Source organism: Narcine bancroftii, chromosome 5, assembly GCF_036971445.1.
Source record: "Narcine bancroftii isolate sNarBan1 chromosome 5, sNarBan1.hap1, whole genome shotgun sequence".
NCBI classification, from domain to species: domain Eukaryota; kingdom Metazoa; phylum Chordata; class Chondrichthyes; order Torpediniformes; family Narcinidae; genus Narcine; species Narcine bancroftii.
This window is the reverse complement of record NC_091473.1, coordinates 252,725,872-252,744,825: the sequence shown is the minus strand read 5'-3', so window position 1 is coordinate 252,744,825 and position 18,954 is coordinate 252,725,872.

Here is an 18,954-nt window from a genome sequence, read left to right as displayed (position 1 = left end):
TCCACCTATTACCTCTTGCCTGTGGGACCAAGCTCCTCCACTTGCTCCCCCACCCCACCATATTGTTCAGGTGCCTGCCGACATTTTGCTCGGACCTCGATGAAGGGCTCAAGCCCGAAACGTCGGTTCTGTATCTTTATCTTTGCTACATAGAAGACACTGTCTGACCTGCTCAGTTCCTCAGTGTCGTGTTTTTACCTCAGTCATGGTGTCTGCAGGCTTTTGTGTTTTATACCTGTCCCTTCGTCTGCCTTGCCCTAGGGCCTGGAATTCCTTCTCTAAACCTCTCGCTCCCTCTCTCTCTATATTCCACTTGTTCCATTGACCAGTCTTTTGGTAAACCCTTTGATTCCACTTGTACAGTTCATTGTCAATTATTAGCTGATGCTGTCACTCAAGAAACCACTTGGGGAAACCTTCTCTGTTGAAGGGACTGCGTTCACCCTCGCCACAGGAAGTAGCTTCTCTCCACTTGCTGGATCCGTTGAACCCCCTGCTGTTCATGCCCTTGTGTTTTGCAAGAATCAAGATTCTTGCAAAAAGTGGTACAACCTTTAATTAATGTTAACTCAAATTGAGAGCATTTGCGTGTTTCCCGCTCGGTTATAAAGTTATAAATGTAACTGAATTCAAATTATTGAATAATTTGGATTTTGAATGATCAGAAAGGGACGGTTTGGGGGAAAGACCCCTCAAGAATGTCCTTCTGGGAATCGTTTACTGGTGCATGGCAGCGATGTAGAAATATTTGCACCGTGATGCAGTCAAATGATTTTGCGGTAGGTTCATGCCAATAAATTCTGATACTGTATATTGCCTATTGTAGCAGCAGGAGTCCAGTGCAGTAGAACGATTACACTCCTGCTGTTTCCTGTGTTGTCTGCCCATCAATGTTGTTGAGGAACCGGTAGCCGTTGTGATTCGTGACCTCTCAAAAGAAGATTTGGGGTCATCCTTTTTTGGGAAAGAGTCGATGCCTGTTTTTAGCAGGAATAATCAAATGGGAACCACCCTTAAAACTACAGTCGTTTATCATTTCTAACACACGATGCCAGCAGTGCACTTTCCAAGTTCTGTCTGATTTACGAAGCAATAGTGATGTTCAACATCTTTGAAAATATGGAGAGTGGCCTTCCAGTTTATTTTTTTTATCTGAAGTATTTCCTTCTCTTTCCCCCTCGATGAAAGTCCTTGAACAATGTTTTTGTTTCCAACCTGCACCTACCTCTGATAACACAGGTTCCAGTACCAGCTCTAATGACTTCTTATTCCCCGTCCATGGGAATATTTTCTGTGTGAGGAATGTAGAATTCTCCCACATCTGCCTTGATGGCCGCACATTCAGTTCACATGTCAAACCCACGCGTTGGAAAATGACACTACCTTCGTGTTTGTATAATATTGCCCCTTATTGCAGACCCACTCACCGGTTTACAAAAAGTGGAGGGATGGGGAGGGGGTTTGACAGCTTTTCACCACACAGCAGTATCCCTAATTGTCATTTCTGGTTTTCCTTTCAAATCCGCTGGCTGAATTGCAAATCTCATTTGGTCATGGTAACAAATACACAATTTTGCAGTGTCCACTTCAAAGTTCAGGAACGTCCTGTCCCATCATCCCTCGCGTTCCTGAATTGATTTTCTTCGCTTCCCGTCTTTATTTTTCCAGAATTTGTCAATGTTTCAGAATTGTTTTATTTAAATGTTCTCGTTGTCATGAACACTACAGTAAATGGGACAGAGTGAATTGTACCTTAAGGTACAATGCTGCATGTTATCATTTCTTTTCGAGGTTGTCTACATTACTCTCATGCATGCACACTCCACACCCAGGCAGCTGAGTGTATTTAGACTGGAGGTCGGTCTTTGTAATGAAAACCTGGTGTCACCTTCCAACTTGATTTCAAGAACTGCCACCTTGTGGAACTCAAACACCCAATACTGTGATTGGTGTTGACAGTTCACTGCATCTGTGAATATAAACTGTTTGTTCTTAACCAGCAGATTTTAAAAAGAACACGTATATACTAGTGTACATTTTTTTGTGAACTTCATAATGTAATATATTCATGAAGATTGTTTTTTAAAAAAAAATTGTCTGGTTTATGTCATTGTTTTTATAAAAACAAAAGTTTTTACTCAGGCCTATTGTAACCAGGTCCACAGGGAGGTGGTGCTCAACGTACCTCCGAAGGTTCACTGCCCTGCATGTGGAAAGCCCCAGTTACACAGGCGGGGGGGTGGTGGGGGGGGGGGTGGGCAAAAACAGTCGGTTAGATTTCCGACTGTCCTGAGGCAGCTACGCAGATTATCAGCCTTATTCTTGTGCATTTGGTCAACCCCACAGAGGTCAGATGCCTGCAAGGCAGTCTTATCAATCAGGAATGGCTCGTGTCCAAACCTTGCATCCCACTGGTGCACAGTGAGAAGTGGGGAAGGGGGGGTGTGTTTGTCAAGATTTGGACAGGTGAACACGATTGAAAGCTGCAGAAGACGAGGTAAATAGAAATGCATCTGTCACAAAAGAGTTCTCCGCCAGCGTTTCCATTAGAAGCCTTCCCTGTACTAACTCCATCGCCCCAAACCTTGCATTAGTTTGAAACTCAAAGGTTCTTGTTATTCAATTTCCCCTCCACCTCGGGAGAGGAGAGGTTCTGATACTGTTAACAGCTGAGGTATTGAATGTACTGGTGTGCATTACTAACTGCTGCCCAGCCGACATTAAACAGCAAGAAATGAACCTCCAAACTTTTAACGTGTGGGGCTGAAATTGCAAAATCTTTCAGAAGGAAACATTCCAAGTTTTCAATCTTCATCCCAACTGACAAATTTGCAAATATTTATAAATGCCTGTGTAAATGGGGCTGGAGAATTGTCCATTTAAAAAAAATAAATATTGTTTTAAGCAGATGCATGATTTTAATTTTGTTTTTAAATTTATAGATAGTGCCATGAACCCATTGAAGGCGTTTGTGGTCATGAGGAGTGTGACTGGAGCTGCTCGCAGATTGTACTGTTATGTTGGATGTTCGATAGCAGGTTTTAAATGTTAGATTAGGGCACTTTGTTCATGTGTTAGCAAATGTGGTTTGGTATTAAGAGTATGGCACATTGAATCAGGGTCCAATCCTGTACTGTCTTGGTATGTCAACCAATTGGGATTTCATATCCTGTGATCTGATTTTTTTTAAATAGAAATGATTTTTCTAAACTTGTCTTTCTACATCTATTGTTTTGTAAGTTAAAAGTTCCTAATGAAGAAAAAAAAAATAAAGAGTACAACTTTAGAATTTAACAGTAATAAAATGCCTGTCTGTAAAGAATTTATTCTATTCTAATAGTCTCTTATCTCCACGGCAACAACTTACATTCTTAGAACAAATCAGTAGTTCTCTAGATATAAAACGGGACAACAATTATCATCAAATGGTTCGCTTCCTAGGGGAAACATTGGGGATTATGATAGACCACTTCAAGCTGAACATATAAAGAGAATTTCAGATTTGCTGGATCACATTCAAAATCGGAAAAACTTGAAATTAACTTGGATTGATTTTAGTGTGTTTAACCGCATAATGATGCTGCCACACGTTTTGCGGCTGATTTTCATTTGTACTCAGCATCTGATGCCTCCGGTGTCAGTGTTCAACAACAGTCGGCCGGCATCGACGGTTTCCAGTTGCCCTGATGCTGTTTTTCCACAGTCTCAATGTCCTGGTGAAACCTTTCACCGTGTCTGTCACTGACGGCACCAGGATCAGCAGGGAAGACGTCCGTGTGGGAACGCAGAAAATTAACTTTCATCGACGCGCTGCACTTCATGGCTTTGTCTGGTTGAAGTCGACTTAAAATATGACAGGATATCAGAAAAATTGTATCGAAAGAAAACGTGATGGGAAATTTTTCCAGGTGATTTTCGTGATCAGCCCCAAATCCATAAAATGCACCCAAACGTGTTCAAGAATCAAAATCTTCATTGCCCAGTATTAGCAAGGTCTTTGTTTTTGCTTGATTTGCTGTTCTGGAGCCTGTGTTGCCATTGATGGCACAATCGTCTCAGCAAGGAACCAATAGAGTACATACATGACATCACAGAGAGCCTTGAGGTTCTTTTTCCTGTGGGCTGGGCAATAACCAGAGGATTTGAAACCTGTTTAAAGAATGGCTTGCTGAATTAGAAATCCCATGGACTTCTTCCACTCCTCGATAATTTTGAGTGCTGATGTTCCCCGATTTCCACACTACAAAATTAGACGAATGGTTTTTCAGGACTGGGCTACACCGTTTGTGAAGGGTCGACTGTCCGCGCACGTGTGCGCACACAAATGGCACGCCCAGCTGTTGTTCCAACTGCACACTGGTCTCTGAATCCTCAGAGAGCACCGACAGGGTGTCTGGAACTGGCAGCAGGGTAGATCTGGTACAGGTTTGCTGGCTCTCATTTCAAAGGGGAGAAACAGCAGGTGACATTGGAGGGAAATTCAAAATCAGCAACAATTTTTAGAATAATGTCCATGCACCTTGAACCTACTTAATGGTCAACTCTAATTTTATAGTACAGGAAAACCCCAGCACCTACGAGGATTGGTAAACGCCGGATGTCCATTTACAGGTTGTTTGAGACTGTCAAGTCCAGTTTGTCATCTGATTGCACAAGTACAACCCAACAAAACAGCTTCTTCGGTGCAAAAACACAACCAGACGTATATGTATTAACGATGAGGCGTGCCAATTTTAAACTTCCATGGTTTTTTACCTATTTATTTTACGCAATTTTTTTGCCAGTTGCTTGAATTCTGGATAACGAGTTTTACTCTATGTTTTAAAAATGTCTTTAAAAATTTTAATGCTACGATTTGTAATAGTTTCAACGATTGGACGTGACGGATTTGCAAGCATTTCTGGATGAGAAAGTCCGACAGGAGGCTGCTTGGAGAACTTGCTCCAGATAACAAGATGGGCAGAGGTGAGTGCGTGGACAGCTCAACTGCCCCACAGGGGTCTGCATTTGACTCACCAGCCAGATATTGTGCACAGATCTTAGACCAGTGGTTCTCAACCTTTTTCTTTCCACTCACATCCCACTTTAAGTAATCCCTATGCCATCGGTGCTCTGTGATTAGTAAGGGATTGGTTAAGGAGGGATGTGAGTGGGAAGGGAAGGTTGAGAATCACTGCTCTAGACCCAATTGTTACTGAAATATTTTGCTCGAGAAAAGTTGTCATTGGTATTTCCTTTGGAGTTCTGAAACCGTGCACATAACGAGTCAATTAAATACGATTAAAACAGAAATTTTCAAAACTCTTTCCACCCACACACCACCTTAAGCAATCCCTTAATAATCACAGAGCACTGATGGCCTGGGGATTACTTAAAGTGGGATGTCAGTGGAAAGAAGAAGGTTGAGAACCACTGTCTTAGACTTTAAAAAGAGCAGTTCAGCAGGGAGAGATACCTGGTCCAGGTTGAGCAGAGAGATGAGACCAACTGTCCAACCAGGTGTATCACCGCTTGGTACTGGAACTTCTTTGCCTGAGACCACGTGAAACTGCAGGGAACTATGAACGCAGCCCGGATCATTACACAAACCAACCTCCCTTCCACGGACTTGGTCTATACCTCCTAATGTCTTAGGAAGGCAGCCAACCTATTAAAAGGCCCATATCATTCTCTTCCCACCCTCCCCTTCCCCCTTTGTTGGACAAGATAGGTTGAAAATATGCACCTTCAATTTATTCCCTGCTCTAAAACTAATGAACTGATATCTCAGTAGAAGAATTATTTTGCCCTTGCATTGTTTTAATTGAACTTTTTATCTGTAAAACTGCACTCTTGTTTATGGACTGACTTGTCTGGATAACATCCTAAACAAAGTTTTGCACTGTATCTAGATGCAGGTGGCAGTACATTGGCAAGAGCCAGGCTAGAGTTTTATGTTACACAAATACAGATTATGTTTGCCCCACCATCACCTTTCTGGGCATCTGCCTGATTTTCAGGACTCCAGGCCTTTTGGTTTCCATAGATGTGACGTGACCTGCTGAGTTTTTCCAGCACTGTATGTACTGCACCAGACCCCAGCATATGCCGAGTTCTGTTTACCTCCAGCTTACGATGATGTCAGGCCACGGTTCCTAGCCACCTCAGTTGCACCAGACCCCAGCATATGCCGAGTTCTGTTTACCTCCAGCTTACGATAATGTCAGGCCACGGTTCCTAGCCACCTCAGCTGCACCAGACCCCAGCATATGCCGAGTTCTGTTTACCTCCAGCTTACGATGATGTCAGGCCACGGTTCCTAGCCACCTCAGCTGCACCAGACCCCAGCATATGCCGAGTTCTGTTTACCTCCAGCTTACGATGATGTCAGGCCACGGTTCCTAGCCACCTCAGTTGCACCAGACCCCAGCATATGCCGAGTTCTGTTTACCTCCAGCTTACGATGATGTCAGGCCACGGTTCCTAGCCACCTCAGTTGCACCAGACCCCAGCATATGCCGAGTTCTGTTTACCTCCAGCTTACGATAATGTCAGGCCACGGTTCCTAGCCACCTCAGCTGCACCAGACCCCAGCATATGCCGAGTTCTGTTTACCTCCAGCTTACGATGATGTCAGGCCACGGTTCCTAGCCACCTCAGCTGCACCAGACCCCAGCATATGCCGAGTTCTGTTTACCTCCAGCTTACGATGATGTCAGGCCACGGTTCCTAGCCACCTCAGTTGCACCAGACCCCAGCATATGCCGAGTTCTGTTTACCTCCAGCTTACGATAATGTCAGGCCACGGTTCCTAGCCACCTCAGTTGCACCAGACCCCAGCATATGCCGAGTTCTGTTTACCTCCAGCTTACGATAATGTCAGGCCACGGTTCCTAGCCACCTCAGTTGCACCAGACCCCAGCATATGCCGAGTTCTGTTTACCTCCAGCTTACGATAATGTCAGGCCACGGTTCCTAGCCACCTCAGTTGCACCAGACCCCAGCATATGCCGAGTTCTGTTTACCTCCAGCTTACGATAATGTCAGGCCACGGTTCCTAGCCACCTCAGCTGCACCAGACCCCAGCATATGCCGAGTTCTGTTTACCTCCAGCTTACGATAATGTCAGGCCACGGTTCCTAGCCACCTCAGCTGCACCAGACCCAGCATATGCCGAGTTCTGTTTACCTCCAGCTTACGATGATGTCAGACCACGGTTCCTAGCCACCTCAGCTGCACCAGACCCCAGCATATGCCGAGTTCTGTTTACCTCCAGCTTACGATGATGTCAGGCCACGGTTCCTAGCCACCTCAGTTGCACCAGACCCCAGCATATGCCGAGTTCTGTTTACCTCCAGCTTACGATGATGTCAGGCCATGGTTCCTAGCCACCTCAGTTGCACCAGACCCCAGCATATGCCGAGTTCTGTTTACCTCCAGCTTACGATAATGTCAGGCCATGGTTCCTAGCCACCTCAGTTGCACCAGACCCCAGCATATGCCGAGTTCTGTTTACCTCCAGCTTACGATAATGTCAGGCCACGGTTCCTAGCCACCTCAGTTGCACCAGACCCCAGCATATGCCGAGTTCTGTTTACCTCCAGCTTACGATAATGTCAGGCCACGGTTCCTAGCCACCTCAGCTGCACCAGACCCCAGCATATGCCGAGTTCTGTTTACCTCCAGCTTACGATAATGTCAGGCCACGGTTCCTAGCCACCTCAGCTGCACCAGACCCAGCATATGCCGAGTTCTGTTTACCTCCAGCTTACGATGATGTCAGACCACGGTTCCTAGCCACCTCAGCTGCACCAGACCCCAGCATATGCCGAGTTCTGTTTACCTCCAGCTTACGATGATGTCAGGCCACGGTTCCTAGCCACCTCAGTTGCACCAGACCCCAGCATATGCCGAGTTCTGTTTACCTCCAGCTTACGATGATGTCAGGCCACGGTTCCTAGCCACCTCAGTTGCACCAGACCCCAGCATATGCCGAGTTCTGTTTACCTCCAGCTTACGATAATGTCAGGCCACGGTTCCTAGCCACCTCAGCTGCACCAGACCCCAGCATATGCCGAGTTCTGTTTACCTCCAGCTTACGATGATGTCAGGCCACGGTTCCTAGCCACCTCAGCTGCACCAGACCCCAGCATATGCCGAGTTCTGTTTACCTCCAGCTTACGATGATGTCAGGCCACGGTTCCTAGCCACCTCAGTTGCACCAGACCCCAGCATATGCCGAGTTCTGTTTACCTCCAGCTTACGATAATGTCAGGCCATGGTTCCTAGCCACCTCAGTTGCACCAGACCCCAGCATATGCCGAGTTCTGTTTACCTCCAGCTTACCACGGTTCCTAGCCACCTCAGTTGCACCAGACCCCAGCATATGCCGAGTTCTGTTTACCTCCAGCTTACGATAATGTCAGGCCATGGTTCCTAGCCACCTCAGTTGCACCAGACCCCAGCATATGCCGAGTTCTGTTTACCTCCAGCTTACGATAATGTCAGGCCATGGTTCCTAGCCACCTCAGTTGCACCAGACCCCAGCATATGCCGAGTTCTGTTTACCTCCAGCTTACGATAATGTCAGGCCACGGTTCCTAGCCACCTCAGTTGCACCAGACCCCAGCATATGCCGAGTTCTGTTTACCTCCAGCTTACGATAATGTCAGGCCACGGTTCCTAGCCACCTCAGTTGCACCAGACCCCAGCATATGCCGAGTTCTGTTTACCTCCAGCTTACGATAATGTCAGGCCACGGTTCCTAGCCACCTCAGCTGCACCAGACCCCAGCATATGCCGAGTTCTGTTTACCTCCAGCTTACGATGATGTCAGGCCACGGTTCCTAGCCACCTCAGTTGCACCAGACCCAGCATATGCCGAGTTCTGTTTACCTCCAGCTTACGATGATGTCAGACCACGGTTCCTAGCCACCTCAGCTGCACCAGACCCCAGCATATGCCGAGTTCTGTTTACCTCCAGCTTACGATGATGTCAGGCCACGGTTCCTAGCCACCTCAGTTGCACCAGACCCCAGCATATGCCGAGTTCTGTTTACCTCCAGCTTACGATGATGTCAGGCCACGGTTCCTAGCCACCTCAGTTGCACCAGACCCCAGCATATGCCGAGTTCTGTTTACCTCCAGCTTACGATAATGTCAGGCCACGGTTCCTAGCCACCTCAGCTGCACCAGACCCCAGCATATGCCGAGTTCTGTTTACCTCCAGCTTACGATGATGTCAGGCCACGGTTCCTAGCCACCTCAGCTGCACCAGACCCCAGCATATGCCGAGTTCTGTTTACCTCCAGCTTACGATGATGTCAGGCCATGGTTCCTAGCCACCTCAGTTGCACCAGACCCCAGCATATGCCGAGTTCTGTTTACCTCCAGCTTACGATAATGTCAGGCCATGGTTCCTAGCCACCTCAGTTGCACCAGACCCCAGCATATGCCGAGTTCTGTTTACCTCCAGCTTACGATAATGTCAGGCCATGGTTCCTAGCCACCTCAGTTGAACCAGACCCCAGCATATGCCGAGTTCTGTTTACCTCCAGCTTACGATAATGTCAGGCCACGGTTCCTAGCCACCTCAGTTGCACCAGACCCCAGCATATGCCGAGTTCTGTTTACCTCCAGCTTACGATAATGTCAGGCCACGGTTCCTAGCCACCTCAGTTGCACCAGACCCCAGCATATGCCGAGTTCTGTTTACCTCCAGCTTACGATAATGTCAGGCCACGGTTCCTAGCCACCTCAGCTGCACCAGACCCCAGCATATGCCGAGTTCTGTTTACCTCCAGCTTACGATAATGTCAGGCCACGGTTCCTAGCCACCTCAGCTGCTACTTCATTGGTGACCTGGCGAATCAGTAAGAGCTGGGACTGCACCTGACTTCGCCAGCGGAAAGCCGCCTCTGAGACACCACCGGGCTGAGCTTCCACCGATCTGCCAGATTGAGGTTCCTGGATATGGCCTCTCACAATCCCCCAACTGCAATGAGATTTTGGATAAATCAGTACCAATCCTGGGAGATAACCTGCTGTGGGGGTGGGAACAATGGAAGCTACAGCAATCACATGGAGACAGGCTGTGTGGGTGAGGCCAGAATCGTCAGTGACGGGAACATCCCAAACAACACAAGCTTAACCAGAAAGATGCAAGATGGAGGGGTTGATGGGGAAGAGTCAGGATAATGGGCACATATGTAAGCATGCATACATTTCTTGATGCATACATTTCTTGATCCCACCAAATTATGGTTGTTAAGACCATAAGACATGGGAGCATAAATAGGCCATACAGCTCACTGAGTCTACCCCACCATTTAATCATGAGCTGATCCATTTCCCCACTCAGCCCCACTGCCTAGCCTTCCCATAACCTTTGATGCCCTGGCTAATCGAACTTAGGTATTAAATACACCCAGTGACCCAGCCTCCACAATCACCAGTGGCACCAAATTCCACAGATTCACTGCCCTCTGACTAAAGAAATTCCTCCACATCCTCTGTTCCAAGTGAACACACTTCAATCCTGAAGTTGTGGCCTCTTGTCCGAGACACTTTCACCTTTCAACATTTGAAATATTTCAATGAATTCTCCAAAATTCTAATGAGTGCCGGCCAAGAATTGTCAAACACTCCTCGCACCCTTTCATCCCCAGAATCATCTGAATAGACCTTCTCTGAACCCTCCAAAGTCAGCACATCCTTTCGTAAACAGGGAGCCCAAAACTGCTCACAATACTCCGAAGTACAGCAGAACTACAGGGCAGCAAGGTTGGTGTAGCAGTTAGCGCAACGCCTTTACAGCACCAGCGATCTGGGCCAGGGCTCGAATCCCACGCTGTCTGTAAGGACTTTGTACGCTCTCCCTAATTCTGTGTAAGTTTTCCCCGGGGGCTCTGATTTCTTCCCACCAATCGAAATGTACCAGGGCTGTAGGTTAATTGGGTGTCATTGGGCAACACGAGATCATGGGCCAAACTGGCCTGTGTAAATTTAAATTTACAGCTCCCATGAAGGCCTGCAACACACCAAGCAATTCCTATGCAGTTTAAGGGTTGAATTTTCTGTAGACTTGGACCTCACCTTAACTATACAGATTAAAATGACTTGTAAACTGCTGGATCGGTGCACAAGCATGTTTTGTGTTGAGCTCATCTTCCAAACAACTGTTGGTTTCAGTTGATTTTATTGGATTATTTTCCGTACTGAATTCACTTGATGGAAATTATAACACGATTGAGGATGCAGACATTATTGCGAAAGGTTTTGAACATCGCCAGTGCAAAACGTGGCTGAACTTCTCCATTAAACTTGGACACGAGTCTCTGTTCCACTCACAAGACAATGACTCCAACACAGTTGCAGGAGGGCCCTGATGGTGGAGGTCGTTCAGCTCCTAGTGATTTCCGTATCTGGAAATGAAACAGAAAGGTTACAGCCGGATAAGCAAAGGTGAGGGAGAAATTAATGCCTCGTTGGATACTGGAGCAATAAACAATCTGCTGAAGGATCGAGCAGCATCAGTGGAATACAAAGAATGGTGGATGATTCAGGCAGGAACCCTTCATCGAGACGGCTACTTCCTCCCGCTCCCCTCTGTATCATTACAGAAAGTATCCTGTCTCGATGTATCACTGTGTGGTATGGAAACTGCTCTCCCCTTGTGAATGTAGTCCCGACCATCACACACCCTGACACCCTGACGCCCCCCCCCCCCCCCCCCACCCGCCCCAGTCTCGGAAAGGCAGATGATGTATGAAAGGACCCATCCCACCCAGTCACACTTCCTTCTCCCCCTTTCTGTCAGGCAGAAGGCACACGAGCTTGAAAGCAGGGACCAACAGATTCAAGGTCAGTTTCTTTCCTGCTGTTATCAGTCTGTTGAGTTGATCTCTCATCAGTAATAGATGGCCTTGCATTGAATAACTGCACTATTCTCTATCCCCCCACTCTTTGTCCTATTAGCAGTGCCGTCCAGTGGGTGGTGTGGTTAGTGCAACTCCAGCACCAGCAACTGGGGTTCAAATCCCACGCTGTCTGTAAGGACTTTGTTCTCCCTGTGTCTGCGTGGGTTTTCCCCCGGGTGCTCTGGTTTCCTCCCACCCTTCAAAACATACGGGGGTTGTAGATTAATTGATGTACAGTAAAAATCCTGTTATCCGGAATCCAAGCAACCGCAAAAAAAATAGCAGAATATGGAATTTAAAAATTGGAACACCTCGCACAACACGCTATCTCAAGCAAATGGAAAATTAATTCATCCAGCATCTACCAATCACCGCATGTGCAGGGCACCAGCAGTTTTACTGTATTTGGGCAGAACGGACTTGTGTACCAGAGGGACCCATTACTGTGCTGAACGTCTAAAGTTTAAAATACTACCTTACACTCTTCAGCACAGTGTAACACCAAGCACTGCATTTTTGTTTTAATATTCACTACTGCCTGTACTTAAGTGTAGCTTGACTTGCCTGGAGAGCACTCAAAACAAAGCTTTTCACTTTGGTCCATCACTAACAGTTGATTACTAGCTGAGGGTTTGGGTGGATGATCCCACACCACGGGCTATCCTGATTTTGTGGGAAGGAGAAGCTGGCTTCCACTTGGAATTCAAGTCATTGGATGGATTTAAGACAAAGATTGATAGTTTCTTGATTGATCAAAAGTTAGGGCGGAGAGAGGTGTGGTGAATGTCTGCCAAGCTGCCTGTCCCCACTCTGGTGAGCCTTGCTGTACTAACATTGACTGTGCATTACCTCTACTGTTAAGGACACTCCCCTTGGATATAACTGTATATGCATCTATTGTCTTTCATTATTGTACCATGAGTTTCTGCTAATAAAAGCCATGATTATTGTTTGACCACATCGTCTTTGTCTACTTCATCAACCGGCACTTAAGAAGGCCAGGCAGTAGGGCTGAGTGGGGAAATGGATCAGCTCATTATTGAATGGCAGGACAGACTCGATGGGCTGAGTGGACTATTTCTGCCCCTATCTCTTGTGGTCATTATATGGTTCCCTCTTTTGGCTTCATGCAAACGAGGCATGAAGATGACCCCACTGAAACTCAGATCAGCCTCTGCCACATCTCTGTTCTAAGTGGATGACCTTCAATTCTGAAGTTGTGCCTGTCTTCTCACCGCTCCTGTTGGCTGCGCATTTCCATTAAAACACTAGCCAAAATCACACCATCCTTATTGTAAAACCATAAGTCATAGGAGCAGAAATAGACCATTCAATCCATCGAGTCTGTCCCACCGTTCAACCGTGAGCTGATCCCTTTCCCCACTGCCCTGCCTTCTCCCCATAACCTTGAGAACCCCTGTCAATCTGCCTTAAATACACCCAACTACACAAAATGAGCTTTTGGAAAAAACAAATGAATCGGGGTAGCGCAGAGGGATGGTCGACATCTCGGGTCAAAATCTTGCATCAAAAAGATAGGGAAAGGTCGAGAATCCATCTGCTCACCACCAATGACCCCTATCTAACGCATCTGACCATTGATAGTGGACAGCAGGGGTGGCCAAATCTGCTTAATGTAAGAGCCCCATCGACATGAAAAAATATTACTCTAATCTTTTTACTCTTACAAAGATTTTATATAAATATCAAGAAACACATGAATGTTTTTAAACTGCTAATTTTATTAGTATAAATGTGTTTATAGTCAAATTTTATGGACCAATTTTTAGGGTAAAATTTAGGGGGTCGACTATTACATGCATCCTACTTTTGATGGCAGTAGGTATCTGCATGGTTGGAGGCATCAGGAGCTTGGATGGGAGGGCAACTGGGGCATCAGGATTTTGGGAGGGCAGGCAGCGGGGGCCTAGGTGAGAGTCTGTGGATAGGAGCTCAGATGGGCGGGTGGCTAGGACCAGGTCATAAGTCTGTGTTGGGGACCTCGGGTGGGCAGGCAGCCTGGCCACTACCACTGTGAGCACCAGCTCATACGATGCCTGTCTCAACTGGCACGTTTCCATGGAGCCACATATTACATGCCAAAGAGCCTCGTGTGGCTCACGAGCTGCAATTTGGCCACCCTTGTACACAGCATTGCTATGGAAGATTCCAGAACTGGAGTACTTACCAAGATCTCATTACTGAATGGGCTGAGGAGCCATCAGATCAATATCCGAGAGGTTTCGGGCAATATATACACCCACGGCAAAAAGACCAATGTTCACAATCAAGTTCCTGGGTGGAAGGAGGAAACATTTCAGTTCAGTCCATCCAATTTAATTGCAAGACAGAAACACTCCAAATGTGTTCAATGGCTAATAATGCTCCTCATCCTGTTTTAAATGGGCACCCTTCAATCCTGAAGTTGTGCCCCTTTATCCATGACTCCCCTACTTGGCCAGATCTACTCATCCAGGAAGGAAAGGTTAGTAAGAAACAGGAGCAGGAGTCGGCCATCCGGCCTGTCGAGCCTGCTCCACCATTCAATAAGATCATGGACTCAACTCCACCTACCTACCTTTTCCCCATATCCTTAATTCCTATCTAGCCAAAACTTAAATAAGTTAATGAAGTCGCTTCAACGCTTCCCTGGGCAGAGAATTCCACAGATTCACTACTCTCTGGAAAAGGTTAATCTCCATCTTAAATCTACTTCCCTGAATCTTGAGACTGTGTCCCCTAGTTCTGGTCTCACCTACCAGTGAACACCACTTTCCTGCCTCTATCTTATCCATCCCCTTCATAATTTTATGTTTCCATAAGATCTTACAGAAGAAGGTGACAATGAAATTAACCTCTCGGTGTCCTCGAGTATCGTTTTACAGACTCTATAATCACACAATATATCATGAAGAGGATGATTAGTCTCCACTGCTTTCCAAACTCTGAAATCTACCGTTACAAAACACCTATATGTGTTACGGAATATTATGATATTCCGTTGTTACGGAAATTATGATTACAAGGCCATAGGAAATAGGGGCAGAAGTAGGCCATTCAGACAGTCCGCTCTGCCATGTCATCCTCCCACTCAGCCCCCCTCCCCTGCATCCTTCCATAACCGTTGATACCCTGACTGTTCAGATATCTATTAGTCTCTGCCCTAAATACACCCAATAACCTGACCTCCTCAGCCGCCCGTGGTAAGCAAATTCCAGAGGTTCACCACTCTCTGGCTAAAGAAATCTCTCCGCATCTGTTAAAAATGGGCACCCTTCCATCCTGACCTCTTGCCCTTGACTCCCTTACAATGGGAAACAACCTTTCTACATCTATTCTCCCTATACCTTTCAATATTTGAGATGCTTCCATGAGATCCCACCTCATTCTTCTGAACTCCAAGGAGTCCAGTCCAAGAGCCGTCAAACGTTTCTCATCTGCTAATCCCCTTACTCGTCATCTTCCCTGATCCCTCCCCAATGCCAGCCCATCCTTTCTTAGACAATGAGCCCAAAACTATACCCATACTCCAGTGAGGCCTCACCAGTGCCTTATAAAGCCTCAATATCACATCCCTGCTCTTATATCCTATCTCTCTAGAAATGAATGCCAACATTGTCTTCACCAGCGACTGAACCTGGAGGTCAACCTTCAAGGTATCCTGCACGAGGTCCCTTTGCACCTCTGAATTTTCTCCCCATTTAACTAATTGTATTTCACTTGCCACTTTGCCCATTCTCCTAATGTATCTGAAACCCCTTTTTCACAGGCGCCCCAGTTAATTGGCCGTTCAGTGTGCCAGGATAGGAAGCTGTTTGTGCCATTTCCACTGGGCCACTGACTGATTTTCCACTGACACAACTCATCCCCGGGGATTGGAGTGCTCTTCAACCTTCAACCGGAAGTGGGTGACTTTCTGGTGTCCTTTTTCCACTGGTTTAATCGGCACACCAGAGATAATCGACACCGGGAATACGAGTAGGGATAGAGTCCGTCAATCCCTGGCGTGAAATGATGCCTTTTCTACTAGACCCTGTCCCCGTTAATTCCCCAGACAACGTGCCATGGGAAATTGGCTGAAGTCTTCCGATTTCCTCCTCACTAACTGCCCCACACATCACCATCCCTCCCCCACCAACACCTGCAAACTCAGCCACAAAGCCATTATTCTGCAATCCAAATTATTAACACACAATGCAAAAGAAAGTGACTCTGAGACTGACCCCTGCGCAACATCAGCCAACCAGAATAGGATCCCTCTATTCCTACACTCTGCTACTGATCAGCTCCACCCGTACTAGTATCATGGGTAATAAAACCAGTGAGAAGAATATCTTGACCGTGATGACAGATTTTTTAAAAAAACGTTAGTTTTGTAGAATCATAAGTAAAACACATTTCCCGCTGTCAGTGCCCTTGACTAGTTAAGGCTACAACGTGGCTTCCAAATAATGTCTCGCTGAACATAATTTGCAGTAATTACAACAGGATGTTTCCAATGATGTTACAGTTAGTGTCAAAACCGGGGGAGGGGTGGGGAGGGGAGGGGAGCGAGGGGGGGGGAAGAGGGGGGGGGAAGAGGGAGGGGTGGGGGAAGAGGGAGGGTGGGGGAAGAGGGAGGGGAGGGGGAAGAGGGGGGAGGGGAGGGGGAAGAGGGGGGAGGGGAGGGGGAAGAGGGGGGAGGGGAGGGGGAAGAGGGGGGAGGGGAGGGGGAAGAGGGGGGAGGGGAGGGGGAAGAGGGGAGAGGGGAGGGGGAAGAGGGGAGAGGGGAGGGGGAAGAGGGGGGAGGGGAGGGGGAAGAGGGGGGAGGGGAGGGGGAAGAGGGGGGAGGGGGAAGAGGGGGGGGGGGAGGGGGAAGAGGGGGGAGGGGAGGGGGAAGAGGGGGGAGGGGGAAGAGGGGGGAGGGGGAAGGGGGGAGGGGAGGGGGAAGAGGGGGGAGGGGAGGGGGAAGCGGGGGAGGGGAGGGGGAAGAGGGGGAGGGGAGGGGAAAGAGGGGGAGGGGAGGGGAAAGAGGGGGAGGGAGGGGAAAGAGGGGGGAGGGGAGGGGGAAGAGGGGGAAGAGGGGGGAGGGGAGGGGGAAGAGGGGGGAGGGGAGGGGGAAGAGGGGGGAGGGGAGGGGGAAGAGGGGGGAGGGGAGGGGAAGAGGGGGAGGGGAGGGGGAAGAGGGGGGAGGGGAGGGGGAAGAGGGGGAGGGGAGGGGGAAGAGGGGAGGGGAGGGGGAAGAGGGGGAGGGGAGGGGGAAGAGGGGGGAGGGGAGGGGGAAGAGGGGGGAGGGGAGGGGGAAGAGGGGGGAGGGGGAAGAGGGGGGAGGGGGAAGAGGGGGGAGGGGGAAGAGGGGGGGAGGGGGAAGAGGGGGAGGGGAGGGGGAAGCGGGGGAGGGGAGGGGGAAGCGGGGGAGGGGAGGGGAAAGAGGGGGAGGGGAGGGGAAAGAGGGGGAGGGGAGGGGAAAGAGGGGGGAGGGGAGGGGGAAGAGGGGGAAGAGGGAGGGGGAAGAGGGGGGAGGGGAGGGGGAAGAGGGGGGAGGGGAGGGGGAAGAGGGGGGAGGGGAGGGGAAGAGGGGGGAGGGGAGGGGGAAGAGGGGGGAGGGGAGGGGGAAGAGGGGGGAGGGGAGGGGGAAGAGGGGGGAGGGGAGGGGGAAGAGGGGGGAGGGGAGGGGAAGAGGGGGGAGGGGAGGGGGAAGAGGGGGGAGGGGAGGGGGAAGAGGGGGGAGGGGAAAGAGGGGGGAGGGGAGGGGGAAGAGGGGGGAGGGGAAAGAGGGGGGAGGGGAGGGGCGAAGAGGGGGGAGGGGAGGGGGAAGAGGGGGGGGGAAGAGGGAGAGGGGGATGTTACGCGGCCCCTTCGCCCACCTCCTGAAGTCCCCCCTGTCCACCGCCACGGCCGCCGCCGCCCTTAGCATCGCCAACAGCCCCTGACCCGCCGCGTCGCCTTTCCGCGCTGCCGCCATCTTCACGCCGCCGCCTGGACCTGGGGGACCACGGAAGCGGAGCACCCCGAGCGTGGTAGCGGCGTCACCACGGCCGTCCGCCGGCTGGGAAACCAGAGCGCGGATATTTGTTCCGCGGATCTCCGCGGTTGGGATTCGCTGCAAAGTTTCTTTTTCCCTTAAAAAACCGCTGAAGATGCTGGAAAAAAAAAGCAAAATGTTCTGGGAAACTTGAGCAGGTCGGACAGCAACTGTGCGCAGACGATTCGGGGCTGGGACCCTTCAGAACAGATAACAGCAAAAAGTTGTCTTCCTCACAACCAGAACCTGAAAATCTTGTTAAAAGTTGAACTGTGCACCTCAAAACTTTTTTTGGAAACTTTGATATCCTGCAGCTGCAAACAGTTGAAACTGTCTTCATGATGTCTGCATTCAGGAGTTCTAAGATCTGATCCTCGTGTCAGGATGCACACACAACTTCACCTACAACCCTGAGATTCTTTTGCCTGCGGGCGAGGCAGAATTTCCACTTATTGGCAGTGCAAACAAAACAGTACTGTATGTACACATGTAAATAAAGAACAAAATGTAAGCAAACTAACTGTGTAATGCAGAGAGGAAAAAGATCAATAAATGCAAAGGAAAGAGTCCTTAAATCAGAATCGCAATAATTGTCATGAGTACGTCACAAAATTTGTGGTTTTGCAGCATCGTCACGTCCTAACCCTCCACACTAGAGCAGTTTAATTATGATTTGTTAATTTAACTGTATAATGCTCCTGGTATGGATGAGTCTGTGGAAAAGTGAGGGGGAGAATTCATGGAGTTTAATGTCAGATTAAATCACTTGGTGCTTGAGCCCCAGTGTGAAAGTCTAAGAACGAGGGGAGATTTGATCAAGGTATTTAAAATTATGAGGGGGACAGACAGAGTAAATGTAGGTCGGCTTTTTCCACTGAAGGTGGGTGAGATACAAACCAGAGGGCATGGGTTATGGGTGAATGAGGAAAAGTTTAGGGGAAACATGAGGGGGAACCTCTTCACTCAGAGAGTGGAACAAGGGAGCAGGTCAGTGGAAACCAGGCAGAATAATAGTTTGGCATAGACTAGAAGGGCCAAAGGGCCTGTTTCTGT